Source organism: Macrobrachium nipponense, chromosome 38, assembly GCF_015104395.2.
Source record: "Macrobrachium nipponense isolate FS-2020 chromosome 38, ASM1510439v2, whole genome shotgun sequence".
NCBI classification, from domain to species: Eukaryota; Metazoa; Arthropoda; class Malacostraca; order Decapoda; family Palaemonidae; genus Macrobrachium; species Macrobrachium nipponense.
In genome coordinates, this window is record NC_061098.1 from 2,146,710 (window position 1) to 2,172,356 (window position 25,647).

The following is a 25,647-nucleotide window of genomic DNA, read 5'->3' on the forward strand; positions in this document are numbered from 1 at the left end:
TCTCTCTCTCTATCTCTCCTCTTCTTCTTCTCTCTTCTCCGTCCTCTCTCTCTCTCTCTCTCTCTCTCTCTCTCTCTCTCTCTCTCTCTCTCCTCCTTCTTCTTCTCCTTCTTCTTCTTATTCCGGCAATGAGAATTTCAAAGAACAATCAACATCCTTCACAAATTCCGAGTCTGGGGACTCCTTCAAAAGTAAGTGCGGGGACTCCCTCAGCCGAGTCAGGGCCTCCGTGACCATTGCCAAATACCCAAGATCATGGCAAGGTCTACCTGGCGGCGCGATCGAAGTTTTAAAAACTGGTATTTCACGTCGACCAGAGAAATCGGTGTCGCCGTGTGTGTGGTGGGAATTTTTCTAGCTTCTGTGGTGGTTATTTCCGAATGTTTTCTTGGGGGGCGGGGGCTTTCCCTTTATATAATAGTAGTGGGTGGGTTTATTAAGAATTTGAGACGTGTATTATCATTATAGATTAAATTGAGGGAAGTTAGATCGGGGTAGCGTATGCAGTTTTCCCAAAAATTGATTTTTTTCAATTTATTTGTTAGGTGGGAATAAAGTGTCGTATATCATATATGTAGCTTTGTAAAATTGACTTGAAAGTTATATATATTTTTATCTCGCGTATCAGTAGAGTATATACTCTCATAACTCAAGAGAGTCCTCTGTGCATTTTCTAGCTCTTTAAGAAGTTAACAACCGCAGAGCCTGAATAGAGAAGTCGACGCATTTTCTAACTCCCTAGAATTGAAAACCCGCGAAGAAAACGTCATTCCATCAAGAGAAACAGACCAATGATGAGTGAATGTTATTAATAAGGAAGCAATGGGATTTGATACATAGGGGCAGGGTGGAGACCTTTTGTATTGGTGCATGAGGGCCACCTATTATTACTTGGTTAACGGTAGAATTATATTCCAGATAAAAGAGGATTCTCTCTCTCTCTCTCTCTCTCTCTCTCTCTCTCTCTCTCTCTCTCTCTCTCTCTCTCTCTCGTTGTTTGTCTGAATTGTTGTCTTTGGACTTGAAGAAAATTAATGTTAATCAGTTAGGTCTGGATGAATTTTTATAAATACTGTAAAATAGGAAGTGTATACATTAGTGAACAATGTTAATGTATGTAAATGAATACACATTACACATCACATATTAAAGTACTGTGTTAAGCCCCTTTGATAATTATTACTACGTTGTACATTTTATTCATACAACAGATGGATTGCTCATATTAGTTGGTAACTTTACAAATAAATTAAAATACAAATTTAAGAAACACTCGCTACCTACACACCCACTAGAATGGTTTATAAAGGTCCCTTGAGCCCAAAATGACCGTTGGGTTTGTGGTCCTTTTTTGCGATTGGTGAGTTGGGGGTTAGGGCGTTGGGCTCTGCTGTGGGTTCCAGCAGGGTGTGTCGCTGATGGTCAGAATGATTGTAGGATTGTAGATCGTGTCTGAGGAAGTACAGTGATTGAAGATTAGCCTGGAGAAGTCGACCGTAGCTGCCTGACTGTGTGAGAAACGAGAACTCGCCATCTTCTTGGGCCATGGGAAGGTTATATTAATAGGTCTATCCGGTAGGCCTACTCAAAGACATGCTGGTATATAAATGAATAGAACAGGGCGATGTTCTCATGTTGGTCGAATCGAGTTTTCATTGGACTTGTATAGACGAATTTGTTAGGTAATTAAATCTTTGGATGTTGAATTTATTTGGTGATTACTTCCACGGATGTTGAATTTATTAAGCAATTCCTTCTTTGGATGTTGAATTTATTAGGTAATTACTTTTTTGGATGTTGAATTCATTATTTAATTACTTTTTTGGATGTTGAATTCATTATTTAATTACTTTTTTGGATGTTGAATTTATTAGGTAATTACTTTTTTGGATGTTGAATTTATTAGGTAATTACTTTTTTGGATGTTGAATTTATTAGGTAATTACTTTTTAGCTGTTGAATTTTTTAGGTAATTACTTCTTTGGATGTTGAATTTATTAGGTAATTACTTTCTTTGGATGTTGAATTTATTTGGTAATTACTTCTTTGGATGTTGAATTTATTTGGTTGGATGATGAATTTATTAGGTAATTACTTCTTTGGACGTTGAATTTATTTGGCAATTACTTCCTTGTTTGTTTCTTTCTGTACAAAGCTTATTGATGATCTAAGATGGCCTCATAACAGGCTGGTTTATGGTAGATTTTAGGAGTAATTGTATGACAGTACCTCCTGCATATATGGTCTACTTCCATTTCCCCTATAGCCCTTAAATCCTACCATAGACCTGTGGGTTGTGGAAGGTGGGGGGGTGGGGGGTTGTTCCACGTCAAGGCTTTAAAGTAATGTGATCTGACCTGCCTGTAGACCTGACGCACTTGCTCGGAACTGTGAGTCATTCTTCCTCTGTTTTAGTTATTGGAGTCAAACCCGTATCCCTGGGTGGGTCGACAGATAGATGGAAATATAAAAGTCTCCTGATGAGTGATTTAGAAAATTGTTATATCTTGTCATTTCGGTCTCTGAAGCTTGGCACAGGTGGTATTTACCCGTCAACCTACACGAATGATGTATCGATAGACTATAAAGAAGGCAAATGTTCATTTACCTGATAACAGGTGGATTCCAGTATGAGAGATTCATTTGAATAGGTAACAGGGAACTCCATCAAAATATGGGCCAGTATTATTCATTCCCTATTGGTATTTTGGGGATATATTCAGAGTACATGTGTCTTCATGGGACAAATTGGAGATGAGTTGGACACACCTGTTCCACTGAACAGGTGCTTTGAATGACTCATCTCTCACCCCAAAACAAGTGTATTTTGTTTTTTCTTTATTTTAGATCATTTAGACGCTAAAGTAGTTTTAAACTGTTTGTGAGCTGACAAACCTGTATCAGGGTGTTAAGATATTAATCTTAATGCCATAATTTGTCAATTTCTTCGTTTGCTCGGTGTAAAGTAATTTTAAATTGTGTATGGACATACAAACCTGTCTGTTTATTTATTTATTTATCTAAATTGTCTGCTTAGATGATATCACCTATTGGCAGGGTGTTAATATATAATCTTCCCAATATAATTTTTTATTATCTCGGTATGCTCAGTACAAGTTCGTCTATTTCTATTTATTTGTGATAATTATTCTAGGTAACCTGTCGTTATTCACGTCAGTGTTTCTCTTTCTTTCTCAGGAACCTGAGCGCGACTCGTCAAAGAAAGCTTTGCAAGATGACCCACACAGAAATTGACACCCACCCCTACAGTGCTTCTGGTAACACTGTCGATTGTTTACATATACCAAGATGTCTGGCAACACTGTGTCCATCAGACGAATGACAGCGAAGATGGTTGTGAGATGTCTCCGTAGCGTCTTCTGCCATGCCTTTCTCGGGGAAGAAAGTATATATTACAGATTCTATTCTTCAACTCTTAGGACCAGTTGTGGATATGACACTTTTTTTTTGGGGGGGGGTGGGGTGGGGGGCGGGTTCAGTCTCCCCCAATTATCATAGCCGCACACAAACGCTCGACCCTGTGACCCCACCTCTTAACTTAACGTAAGATAAGAATGTTGTAGTAGAATAGCTTATGAGGCTCTTATTTAAGGTAAAAAAAAAAAAAGAGAATGTTGGAGAATAGTTATTATTTTATTTTTAATTTTTTTTTCTACAAGGCTCTGCTCACCACGTTGTCCAATGCTGGTCATTCGGAAGGCGGTGATATGAGAGAAAACGGGGATATGAGAGAAAACGGGGATATGAGAGAAAATGGGGCTAGGGTTTTCCCTGCCTTTTCCCCTTGTGTTCTTGCATTCTCAATACTGACAAAATTACTGTGATAATGATACTTTTGTCACCAGAGCTATCTCTCTCTGGTTAGCAGGGCCTTGCGGTCTCTCTCTCTCTCTCTCTCTCTCTCTCTCTCTCTCTCTCTCTCTCTCTCTCTCTTCGAGAAACATGGCAGAAGGTCTGGAAGACAACCCACCTGGAAAGTGGCAGGAAAGGCAGTAGACTGCTGGATGCTGAATGTCATTATAATAATAGTCTATTGTTATTCGGAAATGCTGAGCTGAACTTGTTCAGTGGAAAATCACAGTAAAAGTTTATCGACTTATCGGCGCACGATTGGATAGATATTTGTAGTAGTTTATTAAGTGGACGACACGATGAAAAAAAAAGGAAAAAATTGCTTAGTGAAACATGAAATTTTATCTGTGATAAAACCTATGTATCATCGGAAATGGTTTATAGACTCTGACTCAAAAAAAAAAATTGTCATTGCCCTGATAGTGATACCTTTAAGATATACATATACACCTTTGAGATACACACAGCGTTTTTGTGGATGTGTACTTGTGTACTGTAAATTGCCCTTTGTGTACAAGCACCTGTACAAGTGCTCTTAACGAGGTCTGTTGAAAGAAGCAAGACTCCTTTTGTGTGTGCGAAATATTGCAATTTAACCCAGAAAGTGTTTGTGACCACAAAGGCTGTGGAATGAGTTCATTCTTTTTAGTTTTTGGTTAAATTTCGACAGAGCCCACCGCCGCCTGCGTGACTAATTGGTAAAAAGTGTGTTTGAGGACCTGTACAAGATTTGCTTCGTTTAAAAAAAAAAATTAACCCTTCCCAAGTGAAGATTGTATAGACTATAAATAATCACGTGAAGGTGCCTATGGAACCCCCTCCCCTCCCCCCTTGTGACCTCAAGGTTGTTGTACGTACCTCGCTGAAGTGAGCTCATGGATTTAAAGAGCAAGACCTCCTGACTTCTTTTCTCTTCTGCTGGGAGGTTTGTGAATGAAGGACCTGTTGGATGGGGAAGCCAGGGACACAAGTGTGTACTACGTATCCTAAGGATTTGGACAGATTCGAACGCGGGAATTGAAGGCGAAACATGTCCTAGTTTTGTAAAGGTTCTCGGAAACATTCCAGCAATGATCCCATTACAGTAGAGTCGTTGATCCAAGAAGGATGACTCCAGATTTAAAGAAATGGGAAGCTGGAATGATTCTTAGAGATTTTTTGTTGTATTTTTTTTTCTCGTATGTTGTAGGTTCTCGAAGCAGCTGGTGGGTAGATTCGTGGTTCAGTGAATCGTCAAGAGAGGCGCGTCCACGTTGCTTCGAGAAAGTATTAAAGTAGCGTGGTGTGAATTGGGTGGCACAAGTAGAATGGATTTTAGAGAACTCTCTGAATCTCCCTCTCGAAGTTTTCTAATTATTATTAAGCCTGTTGGTGTGTTTCTAAGCCATAACCACAGAGCCGTACAAATATCATTGTCCTATATCTCGCCTCTTTTATGTTGTTTTGTGTAGGATAGTCCCAGGAACTCTTCTTTGTAGATTCTCCTGCTTATAAAAACGAGTGTAGATAATGTGAATATACAAAATATCTCTCTTCAATGTATATAGATATATATATATATATCTTTCACGTTTGGGTAACCATATCACAGCTTCAAGGTGGGAGGGTCAATTCACCCTGAAAGGCAGGTTTCAGGAAACAATGTAAATAGTCAGCAGGGATGTTATTTCCCCGCGGAAGGACTCTGCAGAAAGGATGCATTGACTCTCTCCCCCACGCGACGAGAGGAAAGGATTTGAAAGTGAACTTGTCAGAGTGAAGGTTGATAGGTGTGTATAGTATAGGACTCTAGGTAGAATTTCGCGAAGGAACTACTGATGGCAGCTGAAGATAAATGTAAATTGCTACTTTCTCTTCCCGTTCTGAATGTGATATATAATGTGATTAGTCAAAGGGCACATGTAAAGATAGTCACGACTCCCTTTTGGTACCGTACGGGTACATGATGATAGTACGGTACGTGATAACATTTGTATTTAGATAATGCTCTGTACATATTCATTCTTGAGAGCATAGAATCTTAGGAAACACCCGAGTGCCTATAGGGGTGAAGTTTCTTTATCTTTTAAGAATAACCCGAAAGCTATTATTCCTTATATTCTTGAGTAAAACCCCCTCCCCTCCCTCACCTTCGCAGGTGGCCTTAGTAAGGTGGGGGGGCAGGAAGCTCGGAAGGGCGCTGGGAACCAGTGGTTTTATTCTATCCCATTAACACGTATTTAGGCACAAATGTAGCGAGACTGATAGATTGCTTAATGATTATATCATTTGAGTTTAGGAAGCTACTCTGCGTGTGTTTGCTGTTCAGTGTGCCAAACATATTTCATGACAGACGGTGATAATGATAGTGAGGAGATTCTGGAATAATCGCGCTGTCATATTATGATGATAATGAAAGAGTTTGTGTAGCAAAATCCTAACAATAGTTAAGTTAATTTTTCAAAATATTTTTTTTTACTTTTATGGTTTATGTAACATTGCTCAAGTTTTTCACTTTTGTTTTTCCTTGGGTTGAGTTTCTCTCTCTCTCTCTCTCTCTCTCTCTCTCTCTCTGTCTGGTGTGTGCGCGTGCGCAAATGCCCCAAGACACGAACTCGACCAGTGACCTCTCAGGCCATATAGGTCAAAGCTATATTAGCTTTGAGTCCTTTATCAATCCTGTCCTTTTTGAAAACTACAGAAATTTCACGTCCGAAGGAAACGAGAGACTTCCAGACCTGGATCCTGGAAGAGGAACCAGTGGGGAGCCATCGTAAAGGTTCTCATGGCTCATCTTCTGAGTCCAGTCATTATTTTTTACGGAAAACTGGATTTCGAAGAGCTTCCAGGATGCAGGACTGGACACACTAATCCGTCTTCCAGAATGACAAAAAGAATGCTGAAAGAATGATCGTCACTTTTCCAGATGACAATTTGAGCAAATTTGTAGACCCCTCCTTTTTTTTTTTTTTTCATTTTTTTTATAATCGCTTCAGCTACTAGTACATATACAACACAATCTTCGTGTTTCTTTAGAACTTAATTTAACCATGTTGAGAAATGATAATTTGCATCAGCACCACCATATACAATTATTTAAATGTGTTTTAGCATTTTAAAATGACAAGAAAAAAACTAAAAAAATGGAATATATATATATATTATGTAAATAAAGATAATAATGACCACCCAGCTGATGGCAACATCGTGCGCCTGACCTGGACGTCTTCGTCCGAATATGGAAGCCTTCGGCGTTCGACTCTGGCTTCGGCTTACGATGTTGACTCCGTGTAACTGTTACTATGATGAACTTCTTTACTTCTGGTTGTGTTGAGAGGATGCGAATGCCTGTATTCGCACTCACTTATGTCGAAATGGATTTAGGAAAAATATTATTATGACTGTATAAAAGGAAACTTTATCTTTGAATTGTCTGCGGAACAGAATTATAATTATTATTATTTTATATTGCACAATAATATTTTATGATTTTGAAAAACATCTTGAAATAAAAATTTCTCTGTTCTTAAAAGTTTTTTTTATTATTTATTCCTCAATTTCTATTATTATGCATACGTATCTGAAGTAACATTATCTATAGAGATAGTATATAATATATATATATCTATATATATATATATATTAATTATATATATATATTATATATAATATATATTAATATATAGTATATATATAAACATTTTGAAAAAAGAAAAATAAGTTATGATTTATAATTATCTGCCTACATACGTAGGTTCATCTACTGGTAAAATCCAAATTAAGTCTCTCTCTCTCTCTCTCTCTCTCTCTCTCTCTCTCTCTCTCTCTCTCTCTCTCTCTCAAATTTGCCTCATACACAGGAACTGAAGGAGAAAAGAAAGAGGTCAATAGGCCTACAAAAGAAAAGTATAGGCCTACCACGAAGGAGCCGACAGAGCGAACTTTCAAATATTTTGACAAAAAATGAAGAAGTAACATTAGATTTCCTCGTGGTCGACCAGATCTGGTATTGATGACTTTGGTAGATAAATAAAAAAAAAAAAAACGAATATTGAGACGAGGCAAGAAATAGACCAAGATCCTTGACTTTGGCTGCAGGACACTGAAACTTGATTCTTTTGAGGTTCTTCTCTTTTCCCCTTCTCGGGCATTCCATTGAGGAGCGAGAGATTTGTATTTCTGGTGATAGAAGTTCACTCTTGACGTGGTTCGGAAGTCACGTAACGCCGTTGGTCCGTTGCTGCTGAATAACCACTGGTTTCATGCAACGTAAAAACACCATACAAAGAAACAGAGGACAAAGAATTAGACTATGGTAAGATGCTAGGATAATGAACATTAAAACCAATTAGAAAAATTTGTTAAAGCGAGATCCTAAAGGTGCGTCCACACGGTCGAACAATGTCCGACGGACAAACATTGTTACCAATTAACAATTGTCTGCCGGTCTTTATCTTGTGAGCAGAGTAAAGGCATTGGCAAACAACCTCATCTGGTACCGCTGTTTGTAGCCAGATCTACTTCCATCGTTTCAACGCTTATGACGTCATCCTGTTTCGCCTGTGATATGGTAACAATGTTTGTCCGTCGGACATTGTTCGACCGTGTGGACGCACCTTAACATAACTGCACTCCTATCAGGAGAGCAAGGTATATAAAGCTTCGAAGCCTGGAGAAGAAGGGATACAGATTTTAGCAGAGGCTGCCCAGTAATTTGTTACCAAAGAACTAGAAAGTTTTTCTTAGCTCAAGAAAGGATCATAGCGCCTCAGTGGCGTGATTGGTTTGGACTTGGCCTGCCACCTTGGTGGCCGCGAGTTCGATTCTCGGGCATTCCATTGAGGAGTGAGAGATGTGTATTTCTGGTGACAGACAGAAGTTCACTCTCGACGTGGTTCGGAAGTCACGTGAAGCCGTTGGTCCCGTTGCTGAATAACCACTGGTTCCATGCACCGTAAAAACACCATACAAACAAACAAGATAGGATAATGACTATATTTCCTAACTGTGCATAGAATCTTCACTGTCAAGGGAAAGTAATGCACGTTATCTTAACGAACTATTTGTCAATGCACGAGAAAGTGTATATGTATATCAACGGCCCCTGACCTAATGATAGCCCTGAATTTGGGGCTGTCTTTTCAAGATGATGAGCTCACTAGCATTTAGTGCTGATTCCCTTCGACCCTTAGTGCAGAACTAAGGATGACTTTTTAGTTGTATTGAAAGGAGTAATAGCTTTGTGACAATAAAAAAAGTATGATTAACAATTCATTATGTTCACTCCAGTCTTCGATTGATTTTGCTTCCAAACATCCGTTTGTAATGGAGATATTATTAAGTGGATACCTTCATTAAAAAGAATTCAGACTATTGAAGTTGATTTTTACTTGAAGGAGGTACAAATCATCGAGAAACATAACAGCTCAAATGCTCAAGAATCTTTTGCTCTTAAAGGATATTCTCCCAAGCATGAAGATGAAAATCAAATGGGTTTGACAAATCTCAAAGACTGAGTCTGGTTCCTTGTAACCAGGAAATGCATGAAAGCAACAAATCAGCTGTTTATAACCGCTCCGGGATTTGCCACAGACGGTAGAATCATGGCCGCGGAAGAATTCCCTCTGCTGACTAAGCATTATCCACACATTGCGCGCGCGAGAGAATTTTTTAATGACTAAGCATCTACAACTCTCTTGTTATGGGTTTAGTTCCTTTGAGGGCCCAGTACTTGTTGTCGCCCCAAGAGAAAACATACCTTGAAGATATGCCTGATTTCGTAGGTAATAATAATAATAATTTTCTTATTTGTGATGGAAAAGGAAAACAACCTTCAGATGGAGTTTGCACGTTGTTGCCATACTAGTGTAATCTGGTATGAAGAGAAACAACATTCTCTCTCTCTCTCTCTCTCTCTCTCTCTCTCCTCTCTCTCTCTCTCTCAACCTCACGAAATCATACGAGATAATTACGATAAACTTTCTGAGTCACATTCTCAGCTCTACAAGTGTCAACGTAGCACGTGACAATCAGCTGATACAAGTGTTTGGTTGGAAAGAACTTCTGATATATTTTTTCTATTATAAAAGGTAAAGAAAATTAACACTAAGAAGAGGTGTATATTTCAAGGTGATGTGGAGAATTTTGATAGTTATGTCTTTTGTTATTTTATAAATATATATATATATATATATATATATATATATATATATATATATATATATATATATATATATATATATACCCCTGTATGTGTATTAAGTTAATTTGCCAATTCCTCAAAAGAATTTCTTTAAGACACATGAATACAAATTATACTTCTCCTTAGATGTAACTTAAACCTAAAATGAAATACATAAGACAAGAATGTATCAATACTTGCGTTATCTATTCTTGCATTTGATAAGAATAAGAGATACAATAAGATATTCATGAAAAAATAAAGAATAAAATACAATAAGATATTCATGAAAAAAAATAAAAAAAATATATGATTACATATCACTGGATATTACGCAATATGATCACAAGATTTATGGTTAGTAAACATAATGTTTAGTGCACGTTCCTTGTATTTCCGTGTTAGTATAAGTACTATGTCATGAATATGCCCGGATATAATTACTTAAAGTAAATACATACGTTTTCATGTACATTAACAAATTAAATTTGTACGTATTTTAAATTAATATATATATATATATATAGATGAATTAATTAAACTTTGTCGAGATTTTATCTTCGCATAAATTCATTAATTTATTTAAGCATAAGCCACATAAATCATGTGAAAATAACAAATCGTATTAACATATTTTTTAGCAACATTAACAAAAAAGGTAACAAAAAGAAAATTGATAAGCGTAGAGCTTGTGACAAAATAAAAAAAATCAGAAAATTATCCATGTCCACGTTGTCATTAGTTGCTGTACCCTATGACTTGCTCCTGCTGATGCTCTCTCTCTCTCTCTCTCTGTGAGCACAGGTGTTTGTACATTTTGCATATTGTATCTACATACACACAACCACACACACAACACACACACACACACATTATTATATATATATACTAAATATATATATATCTATAGTATATATATATATATATATCATATATATTATATAATATATATAATACCATACATACATACATACATATATTAATATAGAATATATATATATATATGTGTGTGTACGTGTTTGTCCAAGCAATCCTGCTTCTATCAGAACGAACAAGAGACAAGACTCGATAATGAAACGCCGATACAGGATCAATAACTAGCTAGTTAATAGCTGACCTGACCCAGAGCACGTAATCACATAGGCAATACGAGACAAATTAAGACGCAGGATCATCTTATGGACCTTACTCTTATATATATGTATATATATATATATATATATATATATATATATATATTATATATATATATATATATATATATATAGAGAGAGAGAGAGAGAGAGAGAGAGAGAGAGAGAGAGAGAGAGAGAGAGAGAGAGAGGCCTTCTTGCTCTCACACAATTTTCCTTAAAAAAATGAATAATAAAATAATAAAAAAGCAAAACGGATTCACGCGTAACAATATGGCGACCCCGTTCTCACTGACGACAATTAACATGAAATCGCCACTTCCGGCAGAGAATTTTCCGTTCCTGTCGCTTGCCAGTGGTTGTGGTCAGGCGATTTCCCTGCTCCCGGAGGAGCCAGCCTGACCTTCAGGCTTTTTACCTTAAACGAGGCTCGCTACGTTCCACACTGGTATGGTACGTTGGCTCAGCAGGGGGTGTCCGTTAGGTTTGTATGGTGTTTTTTTCCGTTGCAAGGAACCAGTGGTTATTCAGCAACGGGACCAACGGCTTTACGTGACTTCAGAATGAACATTTCTCACCCGAAAATCGAACTCGCGGCCACCGAGGTGGTACGGAAACACCTTACAGACCACGCCACTCAGGCGCTGGGACCCGTTAGGTAATGACGGGGAACGTACGTCAGAGGTACTTTTAAGTACGTTTTTGTTTTGATGGTAGCAAGTAGGATTTGTCGTTCTTGAAAATGGATAAGTTAGTTAATAATGTGTTTCTTATATTAATCTTATATATTGATTTGAACAAGTTAAAGGAATTTTTTTCTCTCTTATTTAAAAAAAAAAAACTACATTTTAAAGTTCATTTTATAATTCAATACATATACGATACATGAAATTTATGTACAAAATCAACTAATATATAGTCATAATATTTGTGTATACAGGAATATACTTAAATTTACTATGTATATACATACAGGTTAAAGGAATTAGGGGGAAATATATAGGTATGGAAGACAAATCATACTACTTTATGAAGAGTGTGAACTAAAAAAAAAAAAAAAAAATTATAGCAAATATACATTTTTTAGTGTTATCAGAAATAGTTCATATCAAACTGCCCTTGTATCATTATAGCTTCTATTCAACTTCTAGGTCTATATTTACATTCACTGTGCGCATACAGACGGGCAGACGGGCTTCATTTTTTTGTGATATTACTCCAAATTCTGTTAACAAAATTATCCCCAAACTTATTCATAAGAACGGTGAAGAATGATGAAGAAACATTAATAAAAAAAATGCTTTCGGCCGAAGTTAAACCTTCTGGGCGTTCCTCAAGGCAACAGGGAGAATAGAAATCTGTGCTTTCGGTTGTGGAACCAGAAGACAACAGCGGGAGCGGAGCGGAGTACCACAAGGTAACCGCTGACGACCCCAGCGGTGATAGTATCGAAAGTCTCTCTCTCTCTCTCTCTCTCTCTCTCTCTCCCTTTCTCTCTCTCTCTCTCTCACACACACACACGAAAGCATGCTCCACACATTCAAGATATGTGACACATGGAATAAACTCCACCAGAAGTTGTAAAGAGCGAGTGTGTTAGAGTTTAAAAGAAAGCTAGACAAAATCATTAGGACACTGTAAATGCACAGTAAAACCTGCTCCTACAGATAAGTGACCACACGATGTCTCCTCTTAGGATGGACTAACAAGTCTTTGAGCCATCCTAATCCTTGTAACTCCTTGTACCAACTCCTTCCCCACATACGTATATTTATTGCTGTATGGAAACATCTTTCAACTTTTATTGCTTGAACAACTTTACTACGAATATTTCTGAATGCAGAATGTTTATCTCTCCGTAAATGTTGTATACTATGGTTATGAGAGACGATGAATAATCAGTTTACGGTAATACCGTGATAAGAAAATTATCTTAAATGTGAGGCTACAGGTATAATGTTTCCACTGGACTACGTTACTTATGGGACTACTTCCAAACTCTGAAGTTGCGTCTTGACTTACGATTCATACTTATAGGCGTCTCTCTCTCTCTCTCTCTCTCTCTCCTCTCAAGTGCATGAGGCTATCTGCTGCCCGATCTGCTTGGGCATTAATAATAATAAAATAATAATAATAATAATAATAATAATAATAATAATAATAATAATAATAATAAAAGAAAACTAGACCTATAGCAACACAGTCTTTTAAAATTCAAGAAAAAGTGAATTTACCGACGGGGAAACGTCTCCCATTATAATGATCATGTTATCATGAGAATATTCATTGTAATTATCGATAATTATAGTTAGTATTCAAGATAATTAGCAGACTCAAGTTAGGAAGTTAAGTTAGGAATTGTGAAGTTGAGTAATCATATATGCAGATGATATTCTCATACAATGTACATCAGAGGAGACTTTGAGTATTGTGTTGACTGAAATATCAGATCTTTTTATATCTTTGGATCTTGTGGTGAATGAAAGTAAAACAAAATATCAATCACGAATGGCAAGTGATGGAACATTCTGGCTGAATGGTGTAAAACTAGAAAGAGTAACAAGTTATAAATACCTGGGTATGTATATCGGTTTTGGTAAGATAAGGGATCCATATATGTATATCCCGGCTTAAGCCTTTACGTGTATTGTCTAATTATGGTAACGATGTAGGTATTCCAATATTAAGGTCTGTATGTCTTTCCACTGTTAGAAGTATCATAGACTACTCGGCTCCAGTCTTATGTTGTTATACAGGATTGAAATAATGCGAATGGAGCTGAATTTGCCAAGTGTCACTCAAAGAATAAGAGAGGTAGTAGTCTCCTCATTTATAAGACTTGATTAGACAAAATGATAGGCATCTCAAAACTATTGTAAATAGATATGTGACAGGCGATCCAGGATTCTTCAGGCTGAATGAATATTCACCAAGGCTTTGTAAAATATTGAGTGACTATAATGTTTTTGATTTCTGTGTACCTTTGCCTAATTCTCGTCCAATAAAACCTTGGAATGCTGAGAAAGTAGATATAAGTATAGAACAACTTGATTTGAGAAAAAGAGACAACAATCCCCATGAACTTAGACAGCTGCTTTTGGAGAAGATATCTCAGTACCTTAGGGATATGGTGGTTCATGCGTATTGTGATGGTTCTGTCACTGGATGTCGAGCTGGTCTCGGTGTTGTAATTAGAGAATATTTTGAATTTGGTATTAGCACAGAGGAGAGAATATCTAAACGTATTGGTGATCACAGCTCATCTACCACCGCTGAGCTGCTGCTGTTTGCTATTTATGAGTGTTTGAAATTTGGAATAAATAAGGACAAATCTATAATAGGCTTTGTTGACAGTCACAGTGCTCTTTTGGCTTTAAATGCCAAAGTACCTTCTGATGATGGAATAGTTACCAAATGCAAAGAGTACGTTTCTGTCATACAAGCGTCAGGCTACAGTGTAAAATTCGTCTGGATACCCTCACATTGTGGTATATATTTTAATGATGTTGCTGATGAATTAGCTAAACAAGGGTGTAAGAAAGACTATAGATTACGCCACTTCAGTTAGTATGAGGAAAATAAAGTCACACATGGCAAGAGTAAGGGAAGGATGGAACATAGAGAAGGCTAGGGCAGTCATGAGTAATGGCAGTAACAGTATGGCTCATTATGATTATATTAGTAACAATACACGTTTTACTTATGGGAAGTCTTCAGCTAAATGTGATGGAATTGTTATGAGACTTAAACTAGGGTATAAATGCTATTGGGAATACAAGAATGTCGAGGGTACCCCTTGTAAATTTTGTGACGCTACTAATTCGCGCACACTGCACCATTACATTATGGAATGTAGTTCTTTGGCAGAATTTAGAAGTCTTAATAATAATTGTTTTGAGCAAATGGTGTGCATTTTCATTAATAATAATTTGTACACGACTAAAAACATTGACATAAGGTATTAGAATTGATAAATTACTTTATTACAGTTTTTATTTGTAGAATGTTTAGTTTTTGCCGTAATGCTGTATACAGTCGTGTTCCCCAGAAAATGTCTGATTTGTAATTTGGTATGAAATGGAAGTGGTTATGTTCTGTACATTAGAATAATAATTCTCCTTTTATGTGAAAAGGGGGTATAAAATGTATTTTATGTAAATAAAATTTTGGTTATTTCCAACATTTAAGTCAATTTGAAGTTCTATTGCAGCATTCAATTTAATTGTAACAGATGTATTTGGTTTTAGTCTATTTCTACTGAAGGTGTGGAGTTTACTAAAATGTCTGTTGTATGAAAATTATAGCTATGATTAAGTATTGTGTAATTCTGATCTTGTGAAATAGTTTTATAAGGTTTGTGTTAATTCACTTTTTGTAATTTCGAAATCTATGCAGAAATCCTTTTCGTTTGTTAAAACTGGTTGTAACGTCATTGATATTTTGAGTGGGCTGTCTAGCAAGACTAACAGCTCCTTTTGACGCCTTTTTTTATGTCAATAAATTTTTTGAATTTTCATTTGAATTGTGAAGTTGCCTGCCTAACCCTTCGAAAGATTCTGAAATTTTTTAAAATTTTAAATTTCCGCCATGGAATCCTGCACAAATGAAGTAGAATATTTTTAATATGAAGGCTTTTTTTGTTGAATAAATATCTACGTGATTTCAAAACTTCATTACCATCTACCCATGCTACAGCAGCCGAGAGGGCTATAAGTCTTGTCAGTTCCGTAATGACCCATCTGCCAGGGCTGTAATTCCCATGCAAAATACCAAGAATTTCGTCTTAAACGACAGACTATTATGAAAATGAACCTCTCCCTTTTCTGCTGACGAATATGGCCGACGCCTGACGATGGTAGCAGAGGCTTATAAGGTGCTTGTATGTAATATAATTCTTCCGAACGTTTCTCGTTTCACTGATTAGAATATCAATAGTTTCTGTGGAGGGTTGGTTGGAAATGAGCCGGTGTAATATCTAGGAAGGGTTGTGTGTGTTGTAAGCGTCATGCTCTGATAGTTTCGGTGAAGGTGAAAAGGGAAACAAGACAGGCTGTGTTGTTTATCTGTGTCTATCTTTTATCTATCTATCTAGTTATCCATTTATCTATCTATCTATCTGTCTTTAGGTTGTCTTATCTCCACAAATGTTGTTTTCCCTCTAACGTATCTGGGTATAAATCTCTCCCGAAGAACAAGCATTCAGATCTGGACGTCAGGGCGGCTCTCTCTCTCTCTCTCTCTCTCTCTCCACACCGCCTGGTAACAACAATATCTAAAAGGAAAGAGAAAGAGAGAGAGAGAGAGATTCGGGGGTACCTGCTGAATGAGAAGCAAGAAGGCTCTCCAACCCCTCTACACAGAACAGCAACGGACGGGCCTCACCCCCTGTAGAACGCCTTCCGAGACGAAACCGTAGGTAGGCCGAACTCAGGTCCTCAAATCCGTTTAAAGGGGCTCCGAAGCACGGAGAGAGAGAGAGAGAGAGAGAGAGAGAGAGAGAGAGAGAGAGAGAGAGAGAGAGAGAGAGAGAGAGCAGGCCCTTAGAGACGAAATCGCGAGCTGCTGCTTCGAAAGCCCCGTCTACGAAGCACAGGTTTTGAGAGAAGTTACACAGTAAGCACGTAGAGAGAGAGAGAGATGACGAGGAGAGAGAGAGAGAGAGAGAGAGATAGCGGAGAAACAGCAGCAGCAGCAGCAGCAGCGATCGCCCCGAAGCGAGGTTTGCCAGAAGTGGTGTGACTGGTGTCTCTCTCTGGCGCCGCTCTGTCGCCCTCATTACTCCGACTCGCCCTGAGAAAGTCGTCGTCGGCGTCTCGCTTACGGTTATACGGTGTATAGGAAGAAAGGAGCTGGAGAGTCGAGTTGAAATTGTATGGGAGGAGGACCTTGATTGCTCCTTAAGCAAGACAGGGGGATTGGGTGAAGGTCTGTGGGGTGGTTGGGAGATGGACTGGTTGGGACTAGATCTAGGAGCTTGAAAAACTCGCGCCATATTTAGAATGTTTTTAGGGCCCTGGAAGCTGCGGAGAATGGAATGGGGATACCTGCGCGTATTTCCTTCCATATGCCTTTGCCTTTGCTTTATTGCTTTTCTGCTCCCTAATGTATTCGTCTATTTGATCATTCCTACATTTATTGGTCTAGTGCTGACTTGGTTCTTCCTCATTTACATTTGATTCAATCATTCCTCCATTTATCGATCTAATGATCATTGTCTTCACGTATACGTCTATCTTATTACCAGTGTAACTTCTTGTAATTGCCTTATTTATATAAGTTTTCTTTAAGTATAAACTTCAAGTTTCAATTCAAGCCTTTATTAAAATGTTTATCTAAGGAAAAAAAATCCCAAAACAGCCGACATCTTGAATTGTAAACCAAGGAGTGAGGAGGCAATGGCTGGCGGCTGGGGACGAGCCGTTACAGAGGCACATTCCTTAATTCACTCATTCCTCTTTTATCCACGTCTTCTACTACTACTACTACTATTACTACTGATGCTACTGCTACTAATACCTAGACCGGCCCCACTTGAAGATAAGTAAATAAGCAACAATTGCACACGTGGGGAAAATAAACAATAGTACGAAATGTTTCGACACAGGAGAGTGGAAATCCCCAAAATTTGGGACGTCTTGGGTCCTCTTAGTCTCACCCCTCCCCAACCCGCCCACTCCAACTCTCTCTCTCTCTCTCTCTCTCTCTCTCTCTCTCTCTCTCTCTCTCTCTCTCTCTATCCATCGTTTCTTGTGACGTATTTTAGTCGGGTTGAGTTGAACACGGGACGCTAGCTACAGGTAAACAGATGCCCGCCCCCACTCTCTCTCTCTCTCTCTCTCTCTCTCTCTCTCTCTCTCTCACGCACCTGTAAAATCACACCGGTCGGTCTAAAAATAGGTAGTCGTTACGCAGAGATTGAAAGCTTTGACGAAAGAAATACAGGGTGTCCATAAAGTCCCAGTACCATTCTGGGTAATAAATACTTGTAATGGTACTGGGACTTTATGGACACCCTGTACTTCCTCGACGAAAGATACCTTAACTTTTCCGATTTACTTCCTCTTGCTTGCGTGCTTTATGATAAAATTTACATTTTAGCTATTGCAAATTGTATTAAGTTACTTTCATCTCCTTTCCACGGGGAACTTTACACTTTATGAAATGCTTAGTAAAGTCATTTTAGCCTTATTCAACGTTAGGACTAACTAGACTTGTTACTAGAGTCTACATACTTCGACCACAAATGGAGTCATCTCGGGACTTATCGTCCAGCGTGTGGATGTATTTAGATACCCTTGACATTCCATAGTTTCCAAACCTGCTATATTTACTGGAAGTTTTTTTTTTTTCATTTAAAAGTATACCTCCTCACACAAGCATGTTTGCGCGTATTAGTGTATTTTACAATATCACTGACGTATGTTACTTTTGTCATTTGAAACACTACAGTTCTGAGTCATGAATGAAACTCATTCTTCGTGATGGTTCTATACTATGTTTTTTTCCATCTGCCCATCCAACTGTGGTGTTTTCGCATGGTAACACTGCGTCTCGGGCTTTAAATAATTACGCTATGTGTAAGTTTTAGGTAATTAAAAGGATATCTGGGTGTACATTTGCAACTGAAAAGTGTTTTAATAATTTACTGTATACTAATTACACCGATAATATTTGAAATAGGATATTATTATCATTGTTGAATGTAACTATCTTAAGCCCGGGACGCAGTGTTACCATACGCAAACACCACAGGCGGATGGACAGATGGAAAAACAACAGAGTATAGGTATCTGAATTCGGTGGCAGGAAATAGTCACAGGAAAAATAGTAAGAAAAAAATCACAACTTGGCTATGAAAAAAATGTTACAAGAAAAAGTGTCACAATTTATGCAGGCCGATGATAAGACACTGGGGAAAAATTCGCAATATTTCTTGGGGGTCATTATCTCTATGATATTCACAGTCTTTTGTTTATGTTTTTTACGGTAGCTCCAAAGGGCTTGTACTAAACACGCCGCAAATGTGGATAGCGGGTTACAACAGTTGGGGGTTACTACCTAGGAAAGATTATTTTGATTTTTTTCCTGTGATTTTATTGATTTTATTTTTACTGAGACTTTTTCACCTGGATTCAATTCACTGGCTAAGAAAGACCCTTGAAGTGGTTCTCGGAGTATACGCTACGGAAGCACCCTTAGGCCTAGGTCGCAGAATTGACGGTGTTGATGTTTACAACCGACTTTTGAGCAATCCATTGCCTTCAAAAAGGCTAAATTGTGTATTCAGTAAATAAAATGGCTAATTGACAGTCGTTTGATAGATCCAAGTTACAGAACTGAGGTTTGGAACTGGCGAAACTCAGGCTTGGTTCATAACTTCGAGAACAGTTGGTGTCTTGGAACTTACGTGAGGAGTTGTGAAGATAACCTAGAGAACGGTTGGTGTCTTATAACTCACGTATGAAAGTGTGATAATAGTCGATAATTGTGCAAGTAAATAGCTGCTGTTAAAGTGATAGAAGAAAGGGGAACATGAACAAAATAAGGAGGAAGATGAAAATAGTGCAAAATGAATAATAATAAACGGTGAAGTGAGTTTGTGGATTACCACACTGGCTTAGAGTCTAACTCTGGTCAACTCTATAAAGAAAATCAAGAGCAGAACGAATTAGACCTAACTAATCTAAACATGAGAGAAGAAAAAAAGAACTCTAAGAAAGAGAGAACATTGAAAAAAAGAACTCTAAAAACCAGACAAAACATAAAAAAAGGGACTTTTGAGGTTTAATCAAATATAAAGAGGCTGAATTAAGAAGCAAATATATACTGTCTGATTGCGACAGTGCCGCAAACCAGACTACTCCAGAAAGGCTTCTGACCTCCTTCTGTGTTCAGGCAATTCGGTAAGTAACAAAATATCTGCCATTTGATATTAAATAGAATGTAGGAGCTTAGCACTACTCTGAACTAAACGAAGATAATGGCGATAGTGGTCAAATCAAGATGCAATTAAGAAAATGCGATAGATTCGTAGCCCCTGAGTCTAGGCTTAGAAACGTCTCGACTAAAAGTTCTTGCAGATAGTCTAGTAGTATTATAAATGCATGCCCGAGAGAGAGAGAGAGAGAGAGAGAGAGAGAGAAGCCACTCAGTACACAGAACTTTTAAATGTCAGTGATATGTAAATGCTTTCGTTCAGTGTTGCCAACTCATGATCAGAGGCGTGCGCTTTAGTCGGAATGACTAAATGACTATATATATATATATATAGTCTTATATATAATATATATTATATAATAATATATATATATATATATTATATATATATATCTATATATATAATTATTTTTTTCTTTAGATTATATATATATATAACATATTTAAAATTTGTCATAATTATGTTTTCTTTAGATTTGAATTAATTACTAATATAATCTGAGATAATTCAATTATAAATAATTGGTCTATTTAAGAGATAACTATGTCTTACTGTAAGGTTTTTCAACAGACCTACATACATACATACATACATACTACATACATACATGTACATAATTTGTGGCTTGTGAATAAGTTAGTGTAATTAAAGCCTCTCTCTCTCTCTCTCTCTCTCTCTCTCTCTCTCTCTCTCTCTCTCTCTCTCTCTCTCTCTCGCCTAAGTCTAATACACGTAAGACCCAATGCAATTAGGTGCTTATAAAGAATAAAATTAATTAATTGGAATATCACAAATTAAAAATCTCAAAAAGGTAACACTGTCGTTTACTCCAAAAACTAACTTTGAAGGTTCTTTTAATTAGAAAGAAAATGTATTAATTAAAGGCCACTTTACAAGATAATAAACAGGAGCAATTATTAAAGAAAATTAATCATTATAAATTGTCTAGATTTTTTTTTCATAAACTCTTAGTGGTTTTGAATTATGATATAAAATGTGAAAAGTATTTACTTCTTTCAAATGTAATGAGAGGAGGGAGGAAGTTCGTATTTAAAAAAGAAATAAATAAAAAACTTTTATTTACTTCTACGTTCAATGATTGCAATTTTATGAGTTGTACATTATTTATTTAATGATAATGATACTCATAATCATGTGCCATCCTCTGAAACCGTAATGCAAACTAAAATCTCTCTCTCTCTCTCTCTCTCTCTCTAAATGTGCAAAGGATAGGAACAATTCCAAAGTCCATATCCTGAATTCCTTTAAAAAAAAACCTTGAACATCTTGATAACGGGTCACGAGACTAGGCAAAGGATCCCCGTCCGTTTGCAAATTTAAACACTCTCTCTCTCTCTCTCTCTCTCTCTCTCTCTCTCTCTCTCTCTCTCTCTCTCTCTCTCTCTCTCTCTGTTCAAACTGAAGTATAGGAATAATTTTCTAGCTAAGTATCGAAGGATGAATCCTTATTTAAATTTTTTTTAATTCTTTAAAATCCTATGGATAGGTCACGTGACCAAGCGATGCCTGTTTGCTTGCAATTTTAAATCTCTCTCTCTCTCTCTCTCTATCTCTCTCTTCTTTATATATATGTATATATATATTAATATAGATATAGACTATATATAGATATATAATATATATAATATATATTATATAAGCATATATATATACACACACATATATATATATATATATATATATATATATATATATATATATATTCAAACTGAAGGATAAGAATCCTTGCCTAGCTCAGGATCGAAGGAGGGATCCTGAATTTTTTTTTCTTAAATCCTGTGGACGGGTCACGTGACCAAGCGAAGGATGTCTGTTGTCTGACCTCGTTCCAGCGAGCACTTTGCAACGCGAGTCGTGCTCCCTCAAGGTTTTAGCGAGTGAAAGTCGCATGTATATATATGTATGCATCAAGCCGGTGTTGTTGCCATGGCAACGCATGCGCGAGTGAGTCAATACGAGGGATTTGAGATTCTTTTTATGAATGGAGTCATTCATTGATCACTACGGGTGTTTCGTTGAATATATTTTACGCTTGGATTTTTTCGTTTACGTAGCAATGTTAATTCATCTGAAATTTTGGTTGAATTGTAAACTATGAGCAGAAATTGACTGAATGTTTAAAAAGAATTCATTGTTAATTCACCTGAAATTATGGATGAATTTGGAAATTCTGAAAAATTGACTTGAAAATTTTTTTTTTAATCATCAGAAAGTTTGTTACAAATTACTGTCAGCAGAAATTGGTTGAATATAAAAAATTCATATCAAGTTTGTTAAAAATGTCCTGTTGAGGCTAATTCATCTCAAAACATCGATTGGATCTGAAACTGTAATTCATCTTAAACTTTGGACGACTTTTCAGATTTCAGCAAAAATTGACTGAATATTAAACAAATTCATAAGAATTTTGTTAAGAAATATTTTATCTAAGGTAATTCTTCTTAAACCTTGATTGAATTTGTAAATTGTTAGCAGAAGTTGACTGAATATTTTAAAAATTAATATAAGGCTCGTTAAGAATATTCTTGCTAGGTTAATTCATCTCAAAATTTGATTTAACTTATAAACTGTCAGCAAAAGTTGACTGAATATAAAAACAATATAAAATTAGACAGGTAAAAATGATGAAAATCGAGAATGGAATACGACAGACGGACAAACACATATATCCTTATGATTTCATGAAAAAATCATGTTAAGATTAAACTTGACACTTTTAACGAAGGAAAAAAATAATTTTGTCGATGAGCCTAAGGAGATTATACAGAAGATTTCATTACATGGGCGATTACAAAATTTTTCAGAGCCTTATTTTTGAAAAAAAAATTATAAAAATAAATGAATAAAATTAAAATTAACAAAAAAATTTTAGAAAATGAAAATAAATGAATAAATAAGACTAAATTTGTCATACTCAGATTTCACAAGATTTCAATTCAAGGTCAAATACTGAATTTAGAATTAACATCTACGTCACAAGAGAAATGCCGTAGAATATGCCTCCACAATTACAGGGTATTCAGGGTACATACAGTGGGTGTTGAAGAATTTATCGCGAAGAAAATGATTGAAAATTCAAGTCCTTTTCACAAGAAATTAAACAAATAAGATAAATAATTAAAATGTTAAAACAAATATCCAGTTAACCTATAGTCGCTATAACACGTAAAATTCACTTATTTAACTGAATTCAATAAAATTTCCAAGAACTCGTGATAATATCTTGTTCAAATTTAACAGTACTGAATGGAATTAATCTATTTTTCATTCATTTGTGCCGCCAGTGTACCTCACGCGGTGCGCTGTAGGCATTACTCGAGGTTTTTTGCGGCGTCCCCTCGGCCCCTAGCTTCGACCCCTTTCATTCCTTTGACTGTACCTCCGTTCATATTCTCTTTCCTACATCTTATTTTCTACCCTTTCCTAATAATTGTTTCAGCCTTATTTTCAGCGTTGAGTGACCTCATAGGCCCCAGCGCTTGACCTTTGGCCTAGGTTTTATATATATCCCAATTCGAGAAGGCTTTCTTACTCGGTGAATTTCACAGACCTCTTTCCGAAGACTTACTTTATATGGGCTCGTTTTAAATCAGGAGAGTACTGGAACGTTGCATTAAAATGCGACTGGGAAATGTACTACACAATAACGAGAAATTCGCTAACCGCGCTAACCTAAGCATAAAAGCTTCCACTGAGCGCAAGAATCGAAGATGAAAATATGTGGTAGTTTGCCTTGGCTCTGTATGAAAGCGCTTCCGTGCGATATCTGTAGGGAGTCAAGGAGATTTTCTTGTCTATAATTTCTTATTTTTGCTTGTATGGATTTTCTTGTCTATAATTTCTAATTTTTCCTTGTATGGAGCACAAATATCCACTCCTCTATTTCATGTGGGTGTGTAGATACTTAACGGATATTCTCATAAAAACTTGCTTTCCTTTGTGTGTGTGTGTTTTTTTTTTTCTCTCAGATTTGTACATTTTTGCGGTCACTTCTGTCGTTTTGTCTACAATCTCTAATATTTCGTTGTATGTAGCACAAATATACTTGCTTTTCTTTCTTTGTGTGTAAGTGTATATTTTTTTCAAATTTGTACAATTTTGGGGTCACTTCTGCCGTTTTGTCTATTGTTTCAAATATTTCGTTGTATGTGGCACAAATATACGCTTCTGTATTTCATGTTGGTGTATAGATACTTAATGAATATTCTCATAAAACTTACTTTTCCTTTCTTTGTGTGTGTGTGTATTTTTTTTTAAAATCAAATTTGTACATTTTTGTGGTCACTTTTCTCGGTTTGACATGGTTCGTAGACTTTGTTGATTTTCCAAGGATGTAGTTTCCGATCTAAGTAATGCTTTTATCGGCATAAGGCAGCATCCTGCTGAGATAATTCCTTCTGTAGCATCTTTTCATTCCACGTACCTGTAAGTACCTAAGTACCTAACGTACTATAGTAGATTCACATCAACCGTGCATTTGATGTCTAGGCCCGTCCCTTACGACGCTCCTGATTGGCTGTTGATAGCCAGTCACAGGGCTGGAAACTCTCGGTCTCTCTCGAGAGTTCACATGGGCAGGATGCGTGTTCCTCCTCTCCTGATGGATACAGTACTTTTATCCATTTCTCGAGTAACAGACATCCTGCACATGCAGGATTTGATATCCTGTTCTAGGATATCCGAGTGACCTAGGTGTTGAAAAGATGACCTCAGATTACCTAGTCTGACGTGAAGAAGAGGAATAAATATATCAATCCTGTTAGAGATAAACAAGGATGAACAATTCTCTCTCTCTCTCTCTCAACGAAAAATTGTTGAAATTTATTGGGGAACAAAAGCTTTCGTTTGCATACAGAATGTATATCCCCAAACAATGGCTTACTTACTTCAAGGACTGAAGGCATATGAATATAGTTGGTTTCAGTTGTACTAAAGATTGTGAAGCAATATACTTTTCTATATATATGTATATATACATATATATACGTGTGCGAATGTGTATGTGCATATACATATACACATATTATATACTATATTATAGCGATGAAAAATATTCTCTGCACATTTTAAAAAGAGAGAGAGAGAGAGAGAGAGAGAGAGATTATGCCCGGCTACCCACGTGCATTCTGCAAAGTATTACTTCATCGAACAGTCATCTGGCTCTCTCTCTCTACATCTCTCTGCTCTCCTCTCTCTCTCTCTCTCTCTCTCTCTCTCCTGCAGAACCACTTGTCGTTGCTTATCCACTGACGTTTTTATTTATCAATTTATTCTTGTATTAAAACCTTTAAACATAGTTTGTGTAAAGGTCTAACACTACATTGGGATAAGATCATTTATGATAATTGCGTATAACTTATATATTTTGGGATTGTATCGTTAGCAAGTCTTCTTTATATACATACATACACACACACACAAACACATTTATATATATATAAGATAATATATATTAGATAATATATAATATAGAATATATATATAAAAACGGAATAAGTTTAAAAGGTCAGTAGAATTCTGAA

General features: G+C 36.6%; 1 protein-coding gene across 2 annotated transcripts in view; it reads left to right on the forward strand.

Moving 5' to 3' along the window:
* LOC135209562 (protein phosphatase 1 regulatory subunit 3B-like) overlaps positions 1-7,384 on the forward strand; it is a 39,417-nt gene extending 32,033 nt beyond the window's left edge. For both annotated transcript variants that reach the window (XM_064242223.1, XM_064242222.1), the window contains exon 7: positions 3,199-7,384. The gene's annotated coding sequence lies outside the window, so the exon portion shown is untranslated. The remainder of the gene's footprint in view (positions 1-3,198) is intronic.
* The last annotated feature ends 18,263 nt before the right edge of the window (positions 7,385-25,647 follow it).